General features: G+C 46.7%; 1 long non-coding RNA gene across 1 annotated transcript in view; it reads right to left on the bottom strand.

Moving 5' to 3' along the window:
- Positions 1–19,378, bottom strand: part of LOC143769017 (uncharacterized) — a 137,171-nt gene that overhangs the window by 62,838 nt on the left and 54,955 nt on the right. The window contains exon 2 of the long non-coding RNA XR_013214165.1: positions 11,252–11,337. This is a non-coding gene — a long non-coding RNA (uncharacterized LOC143769017). The remainder of the gene's footprint in view (positions 1–11,251; positions 11,338–19,378) is intronic.

The following is a 19,378-nucleotide window of genomic DNA, read 5'->3' as shown; positions in this document are numbered from 1 at the left end:
ACGAGTACGAGCAGGTATTCAGCAAACACCCCTCAGATTTTGGGCAGGTGAAAGGGATCCAACATCACATCCCCACGGGAGATCACCGACCCATAAAAGAGAGATATCGCCCTGTACCCCCAGCTCATTACCAGTGTGCCAAGGACATGTTGCGGGAAATGAAGGAGGCTGGGGTGGTGAGAGACAGCTGTAGCCCCTGGGCAGCTCCGTTAGTCCTTGTTAAAAAGAAAGATGGTACAATGAGGATGTGTGTTGATTACAGGCAGTTGAATCGCATTACACATAAGGACGCATACCCACTGCCCAGGATAGAGGAGTCTCTGGCTGCCTTAAAATCTGCTAACTACTTCTCTACCTTAGTTCTCACCAGTGGGTACTGGCAGGTTCCTGTAGCGGAGGCGGACAAAGAGAAGACGGCCTTCACGACGCCAATGGGTCTCTGTGAGTTCAACTACATGCCCTTCGGATTGTGCAATGCTCCCGGAACGTTCCAGAGGATGATGGAATGCTGCTTGGGACACCTGAACTTTGAAACCGTGCTGCTATATTTGGATGATGTCATTGTCTTCTCTAAGACCTACGAAGACCACCTGAAGCACCTGGCCGAGGTGTTTGAAGCCCTATCCAACTTTGGCTTAAAGGTGAAACCGTCCAAGTGTCATCTGCTGAAACCGAAAGTGCAGTACCTGGGCCATGTGGTGAGCGCTGAAGGAGTGGCCCCAGACCCCGACAAGGTCACAGTGATTAAGGACTGGCCAAAGCCCAGTGACCTCCACGAAGTCCGGCAGTTCCTCGGGCTGGTAGGCTATTACCGGAGGTTCATTAAGGACTTCACCAAGAAGGCCGCACCCTTGCAAAACCTGTTGGTGGGCCAACCAAAGAAGACCAAGGGGAGGAACACCCCCTTCAATTGGAACGAAGAGCTGGAGGAATCCTTCACCTGTTTGAAGTCGGCACTGACGGGAGGAGAGGTACTGGCTTACCCCGAATACGACCAACCGTTTGTGCTGTACACAGATGCCAGCAATGTGGGATTAGGAGCCGTGCTGTCCCAGGTCCAGAAAGGCAAAGAGAGGGTGATCGCTTACGCCAGCCGGAAACTCCGTCCCACGGAGAGGAACCCTGACAACTACAGTTCCTTTAAGTTGGAATTCCTTGCCATTGTCTGGGCAGTGACAGAGAGGTTCAAACACTACCTGGCCTCCGCGAAATTCACAGTCTTCACGGACAACAATCCGTTAACGCATCTGGATACCGCCAAACTCGGGGCCTTGGAGCAGCGGTGGATGGCCCGGCTATCCAACTACAATTTCACCATCAAGTACCGGGCAGGACACAAGAATGCCAATGCCGATGCCTTGTCCCGAATGCCCAATTTGCCAGAAGCGGGAGAAGACCCGGAGGCACTTGAAGAGGTGGAGCTGCCTGCATTCCATCACCCCAAAGCCACCCAAAACTCTCATCAGGTGAAGAATAGGCACAAGAACCAACCGGATGCCACGCTCAATCCCCTGCCCCACCATGGATGGGCAGAAACCCAGGATAGTGACCCCGCGGTCCGTCAGGTGAAGGAGCTCTTGACGCAGGCTGGGTTGCACCCTGGCCCAGATGATCCACAAGAAACCCAACAGCTGTGGAAGGGGAGAAGCAAACTGTTTATCCATGATGGCAAGTTGTGCAGGAGGAGCATCGACCCACGTACTCATGAATTGGTGTGGCAGATAGTGGTGCCAAGGCGAGATGCGCCCATGGTTCTGGGAGCCTACCATGATGGAGCCGGACACTTCGGATGGAGGAAGCTAGAGAAGCTGCTCCGAGGGAGGTTCTATTGGATTGGCATGAAGAGAACCATTGAGAAGTGGTGTCGGGAGTGTGGTCCCTGTAGTCTGCGCAGGAAAGACCGTGACAGTCAACGGGCTCCCCTGCGGCCTATCATCACCAAACGGCCGCTTGAACTGGTCGCGCTGGATCATGTGAAGCTGACACCTAGCCGGTCGGGCTATATCTACGCCCTTACCATCGTGGACCACTACTCCAGGTTTTTGGTGGTTGTGCCTGTCAAGGATCTAACGGCCAGGACTGCCGCCAGGGCCTTCCAGCAGCACTTTTGTAGGCCCCATGGCTACCCAGAGAAGGTACTGACCGATCAGGGACCTGCATTCGAAGCGGAAGTGTTCCAAGAATTCTGCCAACTGTACGGGTGTAAGAAGATCAGAACCACACCGTACCATCCTCAAACCAACGGGATGTGCGAGAAGATGAACCAAGTGGTAATTGATTTATTGAAGACCTTACCCGTGGAGGAACGGAACCTGTGGCCGACAAAGTTGCCTGACCTGGTGGATATGTACAATCACATCCCAGTAAGTTCCACCAACTGTACTCCAGCGTACCTGATGCGAGGAAGATCTAGTCGGTTACCCATTGATCTGGACATGGGGGTCCTAGTACCCGAAGATACCTCGCCGGATGCAGATTGGGATACAGAAAAGCAGCGAAGGTACCGCGAAGTACAGGAGTGTGTAGAAAGAAGTCTCGCCCAGGCCAGGCAGAAACAAGAAAAGGACTACAACCAACACGCTCCTGCGGTTCCCCTGTCACCTGGTGAGCAAGTGCTTAAACGAAAGAGGAGATTACACAAGCTCGATGACCAATGGGAAGCGGAACCGTATACCATCCTGCCATCCGATTTCGACAACACGAAGGTCTGTCTCATCAGCAAGGACAGAGGGGAGACCTCGACAGCAGTATCCAGGGATCACCTTAAGGTCTGCCCCGATAAGTTGAAAGAGAGGGGCACGGCCCCAGAAATCTCCCCGCCGGTAGAAGAAGAGAAGATGTTCCACACCGTCCTTGGTGACTTTCCCCAGTCCTGGACTCAGATAAACCAAGCCCTCGTGGTGCCTGTTCTAATGTTTCAACAGCCGGACCCACCAGAAACAATGGTGATACCAGATCATCCGGCCCCGCTACCTCAACAGGCCTTACCTGATGAAGCCATGCCAACCGTTGAACCGGCAAATCCTCCCTCTGCTATCAGTGAATATGCTGTACCCACTGTTGATAGCAGCAGCTCTGAGAGCCCCAACCTGCCAGTGCTACCCAGACTCACTAGAAGTGTAGCTAGAAGACAGTGCACTACACCAGCGGTAGCAAGCATAGCGGGCCCTGTTAGGCCAATAGCAACCCCTGCGCTGCGAAGGTCCACACGCAGCACTCAAAATCAAACTCCCCTCCGCTACAAAACTTGGAGGTATTAATAAGGGCTGCTATTTAATTGAAAATGTTTGTATGCATATCTTTTTGTTACAGGTTTTTAAATGGACAATAGAGTAATGGACGGTGAATTGCTCAAAAACTTTCAAAAAGGGGGGCCCCTTTGTTTACCCGGGGTCCCCGCTGTTTCAACCACTGAACTGAGAGTCATAAACTGTACATGACCTAACTTTCGCAACGTTCAAGAGTTCTCACCTCCCATAAAGGGAAGCACTGTTATGTTCAATTGTTTATACTATTTCAAAATGTTGTGTGTTTCCTGTTAACATGTATTGTTGTTCTTGTTTTCCCAGTCCCGGAGTACTGGATTTAACCGGGGGGGAGTGCAGCGCCCCAGAGTCCTGGTCGTTGCAGTACAGTGGCTCCGCCACTATGGGGAGCTATGGTACGTCTGATTGCACTAAAGGAGTTTCTCTGACCAGGTAACACCTCACTACACTTCACACTCTGGCCACCAGGGGGGGTGGTCCTATCTAGTAGGCCACTCCTCACACTCTGGTAAAACTGGGGGTTGGACAGGAAGACGGAGAGAAGTAGCTGGGAAGAGCTAGTGAGAGGACCTGTCAGGGATGGGATCCTGGCAGACTCCTCAGAGCAGAACTAACCAGTGCACAACGGGAATACAGTAAAGAAGTATTGGGACCAGAAGGAGTCGTGCTGTTAGACCGAGGCAACATCCTTCTGAGGCGCAAACAGTCGGTGGCCTGAACGCCGAGCAAGTAAGAGACTTTAAGTACACTGCAAACCACGGCCGGACAGCTAATTACAGGTTGGCTGTCTCACTTAACACCTAAGCAGACAACGGAGGCAGCTGTGGGAGAGGGGCGACTCTAGGGTCCCGGAAGAACTCCAGGCCTACCCCGTCATACGGGTGCGTCCTACCATATCATCTGGGGGACGGAGAGAACGAACATCAGAGACAGACAGAAACAGTTGTGAGGACTATCCCGGGAGCTCAGCAGGGAAGAACTACAACATCCAGCGCTAGAAGGTAGACACTGATTCCCACCTGTAAAGAGAACTCCTGATGTGCCTTTGGACCGGCCGGTCTCTGACAACCCAGTTAACAGCGCTCTGGATTGAGGTCTCCAAAACCTTCAGTAAAGAGGTAAAGAGACTGCAACCTGGTGTCTTCGTTATTTACCGCGACTTGCACCCCACAACTGCACCGTCGTCATCACTTATTCTACCGGACGTCCCCCACTGACAGACAGGGCCACGGACCGGGTCTAGCCACCGTGACAACCCCAGGACTGAGACCCAGAGGCCCGGTGCCGGGTACCCCTAGGCCCTGCGGCGGTGTGGGGGCGCTCCACATGTCCCCACATCACATCCACAGTGGTGATAGAGCTTCACATGTCTCCACATCACATCCACAGTGGCGTTAGAGCTTTGCATGTCCCCACATCCCCACATCACATCCACAGTGGTGATAGAGCTTCACATGTCTCCACATCACGTCCACAGTGGTGATAGAGCTTCACATGTCCCCACATCACATCCACAGTGGTGATAGAGCTTCACATGTCCCCACATCACATCCACAGTGGTGATAGAGCTTCACATGTCTCCACATCACATCCACAGTGGTGATAGAGCTTCACATGTCCCCACATCACATCCACAGTGGTGATACAATGTCACATGTCCCAACATCACATCCACAGTGGTGATAGAGCTTCACATGTCCCCATATCACATCCACAGTGGTGATAGAGCTTCACATGTCCCCACATCACATCCACAGTGGTGATAGAGCTTCACATGTCTCCACATCACGTCCACAGTGGTCATAGAGCTTCACATGTCCCCACATCACATCCACAGTGGTGATAGAGCTTCACATGTCCCCACATCACATCCACAGTGGTGATAGAGCTTCACATGTCCCCACATCACATCCACAGTGGTAATAGAGCTTCACATGTTCCCACATCACATCCACAGTGGTGATAGAGCTTCACATGTCTCTACATCACATCCACAGTGGTGATAGAGCTTCACATGTCCCCACATCACATCCACAGTGGTGATACAATGTCACATGTCCCAACATCACATCCACAGTGGTGATAGAGCTTCACATGTCCCCACATCACATCCACAGTGGTGATAGAGCTTCACATGTCCCCACATCACATCCACAGTGGTGATAGCGTCACATGTCCCCACATAACATCCACAGTGGTAATAGAGCTTCACATGTCCCCACATCACATCCACAGTGGTGATAGAGCTCCACATGTCCCCACATCACATCCACAGTGGTGATAGAGCTTCTCATGTCTCCACACTACATCCATAGTTGGCCAAGAACCAAGTGGACTTGTCCGGCCTCTCTCTATAGTCCTCGGCCATCTGCGCATACTATGTTTTCTTTCAAATGTCTCAGCATTTTAGAGAAATACATACCAGGCTGCAATAGCGCAGCCTTGCTCTAATTCATGCTAGCTGTGGTTTGGGCAGAATTAATCTAATGATATGTTCCCTTTAATTACCGATCAGTTTTTGCAAAGTTATTGATTTTCAGAGTGAACTTAGTTACCCTATTTTGCCGCTTTCTCTCTCAAAAATCATGTTACAGTGCTGTTTTAACTGCCTAGATCATACTTCCTAAGAGTCTGTTTCTACTGCTGCTCCTCTAGAGCCAACCTTCATTAATCAGAGTACAAGACTTTTCCTCTCCGAACCTCTCTGCTTACCAGCCCTGTACACAGACTGGATTAATGCTAACAGCAGATCTTTAGGGATCTTGAACGTGGCAGTTAAGGCGAACCTGTCATGTAAAATAATGCTTTTAACCTGCAGATATGGGTTAATCTGCAGGTTAATAGTGTTCTGACACTGCACGGTGCCCTCACAGAGAGACATTCTGCTGGGAGGAAATGAATTTTATGCCTCCCGGCAGCTTTCTGCTTCCAGTCATAAGGGTGGCATCGTCATGGTTTCAAGAAGTGGGGTGTGGAGGGCACCACTGTAAAACATTAATAATAATATTTAGAATGGGGTTCACCTATGGGCAACATGAGTTGAGAACATGCGAAACACGAGAAAAAGCATGCCCATAAATTTAGGGAACACCCAGACAGATTAACCACTCAGTTTATTACAGAAAAAGTTCAACACAATTAATTATTTACACTAAGGACACAACATTTAAAATCATTTAAAACAATTTATGAAAATCCAAAAAGACCATGCCCAATAGTATGGATCATGGACACCCCATAACTACCTAGATATGCTCAATGTTGTAAACATGGACTAAGCAATAAACATTATAATATAAAAATATATATATATATATATATATATATATATATATATAGATATAAGCGATCCCATCTATTCACGGTACCATATAAATTGTGTGGTGGAACAGAAAAAAATTGTTTCTCAATATATGCCCGTACAAAGAAATACGCACATAAATACATATATATCAACAGGTCTGAGAAGCGATAAAGACCATGTGCGGGTAAGTAAGCAATATAATGTGAATGGAAATAGAGAGAAGCAAAATCCTACAATCCTAAAATACAACCATCCAAACAAACCCGGCTGGATACGCCTAATAAGGAGTCCTAGTCATTGACATAAATACGAAATATAACATGGTCAAAAAACATCCATCTCTGTTGATATACAAAACCTGTTAACCACCTAAAGGTAAGGAAAAGGGAAGGCCAGAACTCAGACCCCGCAATTAGGGTATGCAAGTGTCCAGCAAAGAGCCATGTTAGCAAGGGGTAGTAGCGGGTGAACCTCACGCGTATCGTCACTAAAAATGTGGCTTCTTCAGGGGAGGAATTTCACGTGCACTATGTCCAACAAGTGTACTATATATACATCCTATCACTAACTCATAATATGAATCACCTGGAAGGGAGTTTGGTTGGAAACATGGTCCGTTTTGCAGTATCGGCCATCTTGTTAGGTGCAACACAGAGTCAATTTCAATAAAGTTATTCTGACTCCAACTGCACATGCGCCAGAATTTGGCAGTCTGCGGCTGCGCATAATGAGCAGGGGCCTGAAGAAGAATACCAACACAGAAAATACAGCGCAAGCGCATAGTATCCATGTCCCGCTGCGCATGCGCCAGAATATAACAATCTGCGGCTGCGCATGATGACCCCAGGAACTAAAGAAAGATGTCATCACAGAAAATACAGCGCGAGCGCATATCTTCCTTGTCCCGTAAGCGCATCCATGATGTCTGCCACAAGCCTATAGTGTGCCCGCAGATGAAAAAAACGCTACACATACGTTTTAGTATGGCCGTACTAAAAACTAGGCATATATGCACAAACACAAATGCACTGGATACATATATACAAATATACATACTATTTAAAGGGGCATAGTTCTTCCTTGTCTGAACTAGAAAAGTGTGGTAACAAAAATCACAAATACATACAAAGAATGTATGAAGAATGGGGACTACAAAACACCAACCAAAAGGTTTGGACACAATATGACCAACGAACCCATATGCACAAGGTACTGGGAGAAAAAAAATGTTAAATGCGTAAATGTCAATAGAAAAAAAACAATAAATAATAAGTAGACAAAATAAAAATTAAGATAATAAGGAACATGTAGACATTTAGCTGAATATTGCAAAAAATTACTTTACTATAAATAAATTGAACAACAAAACAGTATATTTTATATTAAATCCCTTACACAGTGCAGGCAAGCGGACGCCGGGGGACGCGACAGACACCGGAATGTAAGTATGTAGTGTTTGGGTTTTTTTACATTTACTCTGGTAACCAGGGTAAACATCGGGTTACTAAGCGCGGCCCTGCGCTTAGTAACCCGATGTTTACCCTGGTTACCCGGGGACTTCGGCATCGTTGGTTGCTGGAGAGCTGTCTGTGTGACAGCTCTCCAGCGACCACACAGCGACGCTGCAGCGATCGGCATCGTTGTCTATATCGCTGCAGCGTCACTTAATGTGACGGTACCTTTAGGCTACTTTAACACTAGCGTCGTGCACTGCACGTCGCTATGTGTCATTTTGTAGAAAAAAAGCATCCTGCAAAAGTGCTTGCAGGATGCGTTTTTTCTGCATAGACTTGCATTAGCGACGCAGTGCGACGCATTGCCACACGTCGCAACCGTCGTGTTGCGTCGGACCATTGCCACCATAAAAAGGTTGCTTGTAACGTTTTTCGGTGCGTCGTGTCCGCCATTTCCGACCGCGCATGTGCGGCCGGAACTCCGCCCCCTCCTCCCCGCACCTCACAATGGGGCAGCGGATGCATTGAAAATCAGCATCCGCTGCCCCCGTTGTGCGGCACTTCCACAGTATGCTTCGGTGCGCCGCAATGTCGCATTGCGACGTGCAGTGCACGACGCTAATGTGAAAGTAGCCTTACCAGTCACTTTGTATTGTAAAAATCAATCTTCATCATGTGATTAACAACACAAATACCTTCCCACTACGTATAAATCTCATTTACAAGAGCTTATATATTTCAAGGGTAGTTTTGCCTAGGCATTTATACACCCCCGCATATAGTTAGGACAGTTTATACCTTAGGGTATACTCTGGCCTGGTCCAATTTGGGCTAATTTGGCTTGTTACAGCCGTACCACCCCTATGATTGGAATCCAAATGCTACCGGGAGGAATAAAGTTCATTTCCTCCAGGCAGCGGGGCCGCATGGTCACAGAACACAATTACCCTGAAGATTAACGCCATATCTGCTTTTCGGGCCAGCAGCTGCCTAGGGCACCCCGCTACTTCAGGGGCCCCAAGCTAGTGGAATGTCGCTAATAGATGCACATAACGCAGCTGCTATTGGGGCCTCCGGTGCCAGCAGAGCAGCAGCAGGTGACAGGAAGCCGAAGCCTGTTTCCGCTGTTAAAGAAAATGAATATTCACGCTTCCCCACGCCCCCATGGGCATGGAGAGGAGTGACTTCATTTCACTTTAATAGTGGGCAGTGTTTGCCGAAGGGCACGCAGGCCAGAGCCCCCACTCCCCCAGGGGCCCCCAGCCCACACGGCCGCTATGGGGCCATAAAACATGGGGACGTGGTGCCAGCACCGCCCCCCAGTGTGCACCGCATTCTAATGGAAAGACCGCATCAGATGACGCTCCCTCTCCCATCATTTCCCTCTGCCTCTGACACAAAGCGAGTGAAGTGATGTCACTTCATCGCATACCTGCTGTGTGCTAGGCCAACTGCAACGCAGCTCCTGACATCAGAGCAGAGCCACCACCGGAATGAATGGGGGAGCGAGGAGGAGAGGTGAGTATTGTGGGTTTTTTTTTAAATATATCAGTGAGTCGTGGTTGTATGGGGGGAGCTGCATAATACCCTATGGGGAGGGAGCTGCATGATACCCTACGGAGGTGGGCAGCATGATACCCTATGGAGGGGGGCAGCATGATTCCCTATTGGAGGGGGGCAGCATGATACCATATTGGAGGGGGGCAGCATGATACCCTGTGGAAGGGGGTAGCATGATACCCTGTGGAGGGGGGCAACATGATACCCTGTGGAGGGGGCAGCATCATACCTTATTGGAGGGGGGAAGCATGATACCCTATTGGAGAGGGCAGCATGATACCCTATTGGAGGGGGCAGCATCATGCTCTATGAGGGGCTACATTTTATTCTGTGGGGGGCTGCATTATACTATATGAGGGGGCTGCGTTATATTCTATGAAGAGGCTGCATTATACCTTATGAGGGGGCTACATTATAGTCTGTGGGGGGCTGCACTATACTATTTGAAGAGGGCCATATTATACCCTTTGAGGGGGCTACATTATATTCTATGGTGGGCTGCATTATACCTTATGAGGGGGTTGCACTATACTCTAAGGGGGATACATTATACCCTATGGGGGGCTGCATTATACTCTATGAGGCTGGTTGCATTATATTCTATGGTGGGGCTACAGTATATTCTATGGGGGGCTGCATTTTATTCTATATGAGAGCTGCATTATATTCTGTGAGGGTCTACATTATACTATATGAGTGGGCTACTTTATATACTATGAGAGGGATACATTGTACCCTATGAGGGGACTACTTTATATTCTATGAGAGGGCTATTTATGTATTACTTTATATTATACCCTGATATTAGCGCGTTTTACCACACGATCAGTGGTCTTGTATTTATTTCTATGTAGCTACATAGTGGGCCCCAAGAATGATTTTCTCTGGTGAGCCCAAAGTGCTCCAGTCCGAAGCTGAACATGGTGCTTGGGAGAGAATGAGGCAAAAAAAGGTATAGATAGATATTAAAATATTCATAACTTTGCAAAAGCTGATCAATAATCAAATAAATAAAATAATTAATTACTCTTTAAACAGACAGTAACCAGTTAAATAGTGCAACACAGAGTCAAAACAGTGTCTCTCCAACCCAGATAAATTTTATACCAAAGCAAATGGTACATACAATGCACAGATAATGCAACATATGCCCAGATAAAACACAACAATAATAGAATCATAGAATATTAGAAGGGACCTCCGGGCTCATCGTGTCCAACCCTCTGCAAAATGCAGGATTCTTTAAACATCTCAGACAGATGTCTGTCCAACCTCTGTTTGAAGACTTCCATTGAAGGAGAACTCACACTTCGTTACATCAAGACTTAGTGTTATGTAAATATAATGACACCATACAATGCCGAAATTGAGGCTTTTATTTCTAAGAAAAATAGTGCTATAAAGTACCGTTAGTACATACTGTAGTCAGATAATACCATACAATGTAACTAGACACATGGCTAAACTGTAGCAAGTACAGGACTGAAAGCGAATGCATTCTATGTACATCACTGTGGAATATGTCGAATCTATATGATATACTGAGAATTATATTGAAATGCCACTATTGTGAACGCCTTTTACAGGCAAACAATAGACTTTGCACAGATGATTTCAAATGACTACGTATACATTAATTCTACTGTTCCCATAAACCATGATTTCACCTATCACTCTGCAAATCTTCATATTTGATCTGTTAACAGCAATATTCCTAATTTCCAGCCATTGTCTTCATCATTTAGGTTTGTTTCTAGGATGAAATGAAAAAAACTAGAACAGAAGATATTTACAGAAACTCACCAGTTGTGCTAAGTACCACGTTGCCACTTTTAAAACATCAAAGTATTTTATCTGTTACATAACATCAATGCATTTCAGATGATACATCCTAAGGGAATGTACTAAACTATCCATTATTTATGAGGACAGAAAGCAGTTACGTGTATTATTACTCCAGAATATCAATGCATTGTCTACTATTTTCCTACAGATGCTATTATTTTTTTATTTACGGTATGTATTTTACAAAATTCACTTTTCATATCAGATATTGAAGTAGAATTTTTATAATAAAAGGAATACTTATACTTTTATTTTATTGGTTATTAATATCACTATTAATATGATTTACACTTTATTGTAGTTTTACTGTGAAGGTTATTGAGGAAAACTGAAATGATTTCTTGTAGTTTTGAAAAAATGGTAATATCAAGAAAAATCAGAACAATAGACAGCCACTTTAAAGAGGACGACAATACATTTGATTGAATAATTATATATTTTTTTTCTCTGGAATTACACTTTCAATACAGAAAGAAAGGACATAATTATTTACTCTGTATTTGCATTTTGTGGAATATGCAAAAACAAAATAATTTTGCCACTTTTGTGAGTATAGATAAAAAAAAAAATACATATGAAGACAATAATTAAAAACAGAAGCTCAGATACATCAGCATACTCACAACAATCAGCCTTGTAGCCAGCCAATAAACTTTACAGGCAGTGGCGTAACTAGAATCCGATGGGCCTCAGTGCAAAATTTGGACCTGGGCCCTCAAACCCACCCCTGCATGTTGGTCAGATGTATGGGCCCTTGTAGTGTTCATAATCCTATAAGGACATGCGAGTTGCCCCTCCTCCCTCAATATGTAGTGATGTCCCACCTCTTGGACACCTTCCTGGTATATATGTCCCCATCCTGGTCCCATCCTAGTATATATGTCCTGCATCCTGTTGTATAAGATCCCCATCCTGCTATATTTGACCTGACCACTTAATTTCCTTTCCGTTGACATCCCCACTATCATCATGGGTGACTTCCACATCCCCATTGACACTTCCCTCTCAGCTGTCACTAAACTTCTATCTCTCACTTCTTCATTTGGCCTCACTCAATAGTCTTTTGTAGCCACTCACAAAGATGGCCACACATTGGACCTCATCTTCACTCATCTCTGCTCACTATCTAACCTCTGTAACTCACCTCTCTGTTATGGACCTGGTGGTTAGGTGCACCCGGAATGACCTGATAGTTATACACGGAATCGGGACTAGCTCTGGGGAAGTGGGAACTCTGCTGACCGCAAACCCTACTCCTATCACACACACTAGAAATAGCCGTGGAGCGTGCCTGACTCTGCCTAGACGCCTCTTCACAGCCTAAGAGCTAACTACCCCTAAAGATAGGAAACAAAGCCTCACCTTGCCTCAGAGAAATTCCCCAAAAGGTAAAGGCAGCCCCCCACAAGTATTGACTGTGAGTTAAGAGGAATACACAAACACAGGAATGAAATAGGTTTCAGCAAAGGAGGCCAGTCTACCTAAACAGATTGAGGACAGAAAAGGAATCTTTGCGGTCAACACAAAAAACTACAAAGAACCACACGGAGTGTGCAAAAAGACCCCCGCACCGACTCACGGTGCGGTGGTGCCACTCTGCACCCCCAGAGCTTCCAGCTAGCAAAACAATATCATGGTAACAAGCTGGATTAGAAATTTAGCTAGAAAACAATGAGCAACTAATATCTAGCAGGAACTTAGCTTCTGCTGGAATAGACAGGTCCTCAGGAAGGTCCCAGAGAGATCTGAACCAAGGCTAAGACATCGACAGCTGGCATACTCTAAAGATCTGAGTGGAGTTAAATAGAGAAGCCAGTCTAGCAACAAATGAGGAGCAAGTGAGAAAGACAACTCAATGGCTAGTAGCTCCACTCACAGCCACCAGAGGGAGTTCACAAACAGAACTCGCCGAAGTACCATTCATGACCACAGGAGGGAGTTCGAGAACGGAATTCACAACAGTACCCCCCCTTGAGGAGGGGTCACCGAACCCTCACCAAAGCCCCCAGGCCGATCAGGACGAGCCAAATGAAAGGCACGAACTAAATTGGCAGCATGGACATCAGAGGCAACAACCCAGGAATTATCCTCCTGACCATAGCCCTTCCATTTGACCAAGTACTGAAGTTTCCGTCTCGAAATACGAGAATCCAAGTTCTTCTCCACCACATACTCCAACTCCCCCTCGACCAGCACTGGAGCAGGAGGATCAACGGAGGGAACCATAGGCGCAATATATCTCCGCAGCAACGACCTATGGAACACTGTCATGATTCTCAATGGCGAGAGAACATAGCCCAGCATATATGAGAACTAGCTCTTGGAAGATGGAAACTATACTGACCATGAACTAAACCTGCCGCACAACTAGAAGTGGCCGGGTAGCATGCCTACGTTTTTTTATCCCTAGATGCCCAGCGCCAGCCGGAGAACTACCTAATCCTAGCAGAGGAAAAGACAGTCCTGGCTCACCTCTAGAGAAATTTTCCCAAAAGGCAGACAGAGGCCCCCACATATATTGGCGGTGATTTTAGATGAAAAGACAAACGTAGTATGAAAATAGGTTTAGCAAAAATCGAGGTCCGCTTACTAGATAGCAAGAAGACAGAAAGGGCACTTTCATGGTCAGCAGAAATCCCTATCAAAACACCATCCAGAAATTACTTTAAGACTCTAGCATTAACTCATAACACCAGAGTGGCAATTTCCGCTCACAAGAGCTTTCCAGACACAGTAACGAAACAGCAGCTGTGAACAGGAACAAAATGCAAAAACACACAAGGACAAAAGTCCAACTTAGCTGGGAGTTGTCTAGTAGCAGGAACATGCACAGAAAGGCTTCTGATTACATTGTTGACCGGCATGAAACTGACAGAGGAGCAAGGTTATATAGCGACTCCCACATCCTGATAGGAGCAGGTGAACAGAGGGGATGATGCACACAAGTACAATTCCACAAGTGGCCACCGGGGGAGCCCAGAATCCAATTTCACAACAGAACACACTATGGATGGCAAAAGAAGAAGGAAGGGCCAAACAAAATGACACAGGATTGAGAATTTCCGAAATCTTATACGGACCAATGAAACGAGGCTTAAACTTAGGAGAAGAAACCTTCATAGGAACATGACGAGATGACAACCAAACCAAGTCCCCAACACGAAGTCGGGGACCAACACGGCGACGGCGGTTAGCGAAACGTTGAGCCTTCTCCTGGGACAAAGTCAAATTGTCCACCACAAGAGTCCAAATCTGTTGCAACCTGTCCACCACAGAATCCACACCAGGACAGTCCGAAGGCTCAACCTGCCCCGAAGAAAAACGAGGATGGAAACCAAAATTACAAAAAAAAGGCGAAACCAAAGTAGCCGAACTGGCCCGATTATTAAGGGCGAACTCAGCCAACGGCAAGAAGGTCACCCAATCCTCCTGATCCACAGAAACAAAGCATCTCAGATATGTTTCCAAGGTCTGATTGGTTCGTTCGGTTTGGCCATTTGTCTGAGGATGGAAGGCCGAAGAAAAAGACAAATCAATGCCCATCTTAGCACAAAAGGACCGCCAAAACCTTGAAACAAACTGGGAACCTCTGTCAGACACGATGTTCTCCGGAATGCCATGCAAACGAACCACATGCTGGAAAAACAATGGAACCAAATCAGAGGAGGAAGGCAACTTAGGCAAGGGTACCAAATGGACCATTTTAGAGAAACGATCACAAACCACCCAGATGACCGACATCCTTTGAGAAACAGGGAGATCTGAAATAAAATCCATGGAAACATGCGTCCAGGGCCTTTTCGGGACCGGCAAGGGCAAAAGTAACCCACTGGCACGAGAACAGCAGGGCTTAGCCCGAGCACAGGTCCCACAAGACTGCACAAAAGAACGCACATCCCGCGACAAGGAAGGCCACCAAAAGGACCTAGCCACCAAATCTCTGGTACCAAAAATCCCAGGATGACCAGCCAACACCGAACAATGAACCTCAGAGATAACTCTACTAGTCCATTTATCAGGGACAAACAGTTTCCCCGCTGGACAACGGTCAGGTCTATCAGCCTGGAACTCCTGCAGCACTATCCGCAAATCAAGGGAGATGGCAGACAGAACCACCCCTTCTCTAAGGATACCAGCCGGTTCAGGAACTCCAGGAGAATCAGGCACAAAACTCCTTGAAAGGGCATCAGCCTTCACATTCTTAGAACCCAGAAGGTATGAAACCACAAAATCGAAACGGGAGAAAAACAGCGACCAACGAGCCTGTCTAGGATTCAACCGCTTGGCAGACTCGAGATAAGTCAGATTCTTGTGATCCGTCAAGACCACCACGCGATGCTTGGCTCCTTCCAGCCAATGTCGCCACTCCTCGAATGCCCACTTCATAGCCAACAACTCCCGATTGCCAACATCATAATTACGCTCAGCAGGCGAAAACTTTCTAGAAAAGAAAGCACATGGCTTCATTAGAGAGCCATCAGAACTTCTCTGAGACAGAACAGCCCCTGCTCCAATCTCAGAAGCATCAACCTCGACCTGAAAAGGGAGCAAAACATCTGGCTGACACAACACAGGAGCCGAAGAGAAACGAAGTTTCAACTCCTGAAAAGCTTCAAGGGCCGCAGAGGACCAATTCACCCCATCAGCACCCTTCTTGGTCAAATCGGTCAACGGTTTGACAACACTAGAAAAATTAGCGATGAAGCGACGGTAAAAATTAGCAAAGCCCAGGAATTTCTGAAGGCTCTTCACAGATGTAGGCTGAGTCCAATCAAAAATGGCCTGAACTTTAACAGGGTCCATCTCGATAGTAGAAGGGGAAAAAATGAAGCCCAAAAAGGAAACCTTCTGAACTCCAAAGAGACATTTAGATCCCTTCACGAACAAGGCATTAGCACGAAGGACCTGGAACACCATTCTGACCTGCTTCACATGAAACTCCCAATCATCCGAAAAGACCAAAATATCATCCAAATATACAATCATGAAACTATCCAGATACTTTCGGAAGATGTCATGCATAAAGGACTGAAACACAGAGGGGGCATTAGAAAGCCCGAATGGCATTACCAAGTACTCAAAATGGCCCTCGGGCGTATTAAATGCTGTTTTCCATTCATCGCCCTGTTTAATACGCACCAGATTATACGCCCCTCGAAGATCTATCTTGGTGAACCAACTAGCCCCCTTAATCCGAGCAAACAAATCAGACAGTAGAGGCAAAGGGTACTGAAATTTGACCGTGATTTTATTGAGAAGGCGGTAATCTATACAAGGTCTCAGAGAACCATCCTTCTTGGCCACAAAAAAGAACCCTGCTCCCAATGGTGACGACGACGGGCGAATATGCCCTTTTTCCAAGGACTCCTTTATATAACTCCGCATAGCGGCATGTTCTGGCACAGACAAATTGAAAAGTTGTCCCTTAGGGAATTTGCTACCAGGAATCAAATTAATAGCACAATCACAATCCCTATGAGGAGGTAGAGCACTGGACTTGGGCTCATCAAATACATCCCGGTAATCCGACAAAAACTCAGGGACTTCAGAAGGAGTGGAGGAAGAAATTGACAACGATGGAACATCCCCATGTAGCCCTTGACAACCCCAACTGGACACAGACATTGATTTCCAATCCAATACTGGATTATGGACCTGTAGCCATGGCAAACCCAACACGACCACATCATGCAGATTATGCAACACCAAAAAGCGAATATCCTCCTGATGTGCAGGAGCCATGCACATGGTCAACTGGGTCCAGTACTGAGGCTTATTCCTGGCCAAAGGCGTAGCATCAATTCCCTTCAAAGGAATAGGATGCTGCAATGGCTCCAAGAAAAAAACGCAGCGCCTGGCAAACTCCAAGTCCATCAAATTCAGGGCAGCGCCTGAATCCACAAATGCCAGAGTAGGACGACAAAGAGCAAATCAGAGTAACGGACAAAAGAAATTTAGGCTGTACAGTACCAATGGTGACCGACCTAGCGAACCGCTTAGTGCGCTTAGGACAATCAGAGATAGCATGAGTGGAGTCACCACAGTAAAAACACAGCCCATTCTGATGACTGTGTTCCTGCCGTTCAGCTCTGGTCAAAGTCCTATCACATTGCATAGGCTCAGGCCTCTGCTCCGAGGATACCGCCAAATGGTGCACAGTTTTGCGCTCACGTAAACGCCGATCGATCTGTATGGCCAAGGACATTGATTCATTCAGACCAGCAGGCGTGGGGAACCCCACCATAACATCCTTAAGGGCTTCAGAAAGACCCTTTCTGAAAATTGCTGCCAGGGCACACTCATTCCATTGAGTACGCACAGACCTTTTTCTGAACTTCTGGCAATAAACCTCCGCTTCATCCTGACCCTGACACAAAGCCAGCAAAATTTTCTCTGCCTGGTCCACAGAATTCGGTTCATCATAAAGTAATCCCAACGCCAGAAAAAACGCATCTACATTACACAATGCAGGATCTCCTGGCGCCAGGGAGAATGCCCAGTCTTGAGGGTCGCCACGCAACAAAGAAATAATGATTTTTACATGCTGAATGGGGTCACCAGAAGAGCGGGGTTTCAGAGAAAGAAACAGTTTACAATTATTTTTGAAACTCAGAAATTTAGATCTATCACCAGCAAACAAATCAGGAATTGGTATTCTAGGCTCTAACATAGGATTCTGAACCACATAATTTTGAATGCTTTGTACCCTTGCAGTGAGTTGATCCACACTAGAGAACAGACCCTGAATGTCCATATCTGCACCTGAGTTCTGAACCACCCAGAGGTTAAGGGGAAAAGAGAGACAAAACAAACTGCAGAGGGAAAAAAAAAAAATGGTCTCAGAACTTCTCTTTTCCCTCTATTGAGATGCATTAACACTTTGTTGGCCAGCTGTACTGTTATGGACCTGGTGGTTAGGTGCACCCGGAATGACCTGATAGTTATACACGGAATCGGGACTAGCTCTGGGGAAGTGGGAACTCTGCTGACCGCAAACCCTACTCCTATCACACACACTAGAAATAGCCGTGGAGCGTGCCTGACTCTGCCTAGACGCCTCTTCACAGCCTAAGAGCTAACTACCCCTAAAGATAGGAAACAAAGCCTCACCTTGCCTCAGAGAAATTCCCCAAAAGGTAAAGGCAGCCCCCCACAAGTATTGACTGTGAGTTAAGAGGAATACACAAACACAGGAATGAAATAGGTTTCAGCAAAGGAGACCAGTCTACCTAAACAGATTGAGGACAGAAAAGGAATCTTTGCGGTCAACACAAAAAACTACAAAGAACCACACGGAGTGTGCAAAAAGACCCCCGCACCGACTCACGGTGCGGTGGTGCCACTCTGCACCCCCAGAGCTTCCAGCTAGCAAAACAATATCATGGTAACAAGCTGGATTAGAAATTTAGCTAGAAAACAATGAGCAACTAATATCTAGCAGGAACTTAGCTTCTGCTGGAATAGACAGGTCCTCAGGAAGGTCCCAGAGAGATCTGAACCAAGGCTAAGACATCGACAGCTGGCATACTCTAACGATCTGAGTGGAGTTAAATAGAGATGCCAGTCTAGCAACAAATGAGGAGCAGGTGAGAAAGACACCTCAATGGCTAGTAGCTCCACTCACAGCCACCAGAGGGAGTTCACAAACAGAACTCGCCGAAGTACCATTCATGACCACAGGAGGGAGTTCGAGAACGGAATTCACAACACCTCTCCCTCTTTCTGGCCACAACCTACTTACATTCTCTTCCCTCTTCTCTCCAGGTCCACAATCCCCACCCAACTAACTTACACACCCTCACAGAATTCTTAAACACGTTGATCCACACTCATTTTCTGAATCCCTTCTCCCTCCTACAGATATAAGTTCCTTACACAATGCGGATGCCGCTGCTGCTTTATATAACACCACAATAGCTACAGCTCTCGAATCGGTCACCCCTCTCCCA

The sequence above is a fragment of the Ranitomeya variabilis genome, chromosome 4, assembly GCF_051348905.1.
Source record: "Ranitomeya variabilis isolate aRanVar5 chromosome 4, aRanVar5.hap1, whole genome shotgun sequence".
Lineage (NCBI taxonomy): Eukaryota > Metazoa > Chordata > Amphibia > Anura > Dendrobatidae > Ranitomeya > Ranitomeya variabilis.
This window is presented reverse-complemented; position numbering and strand designations above follow the sequence as displayed.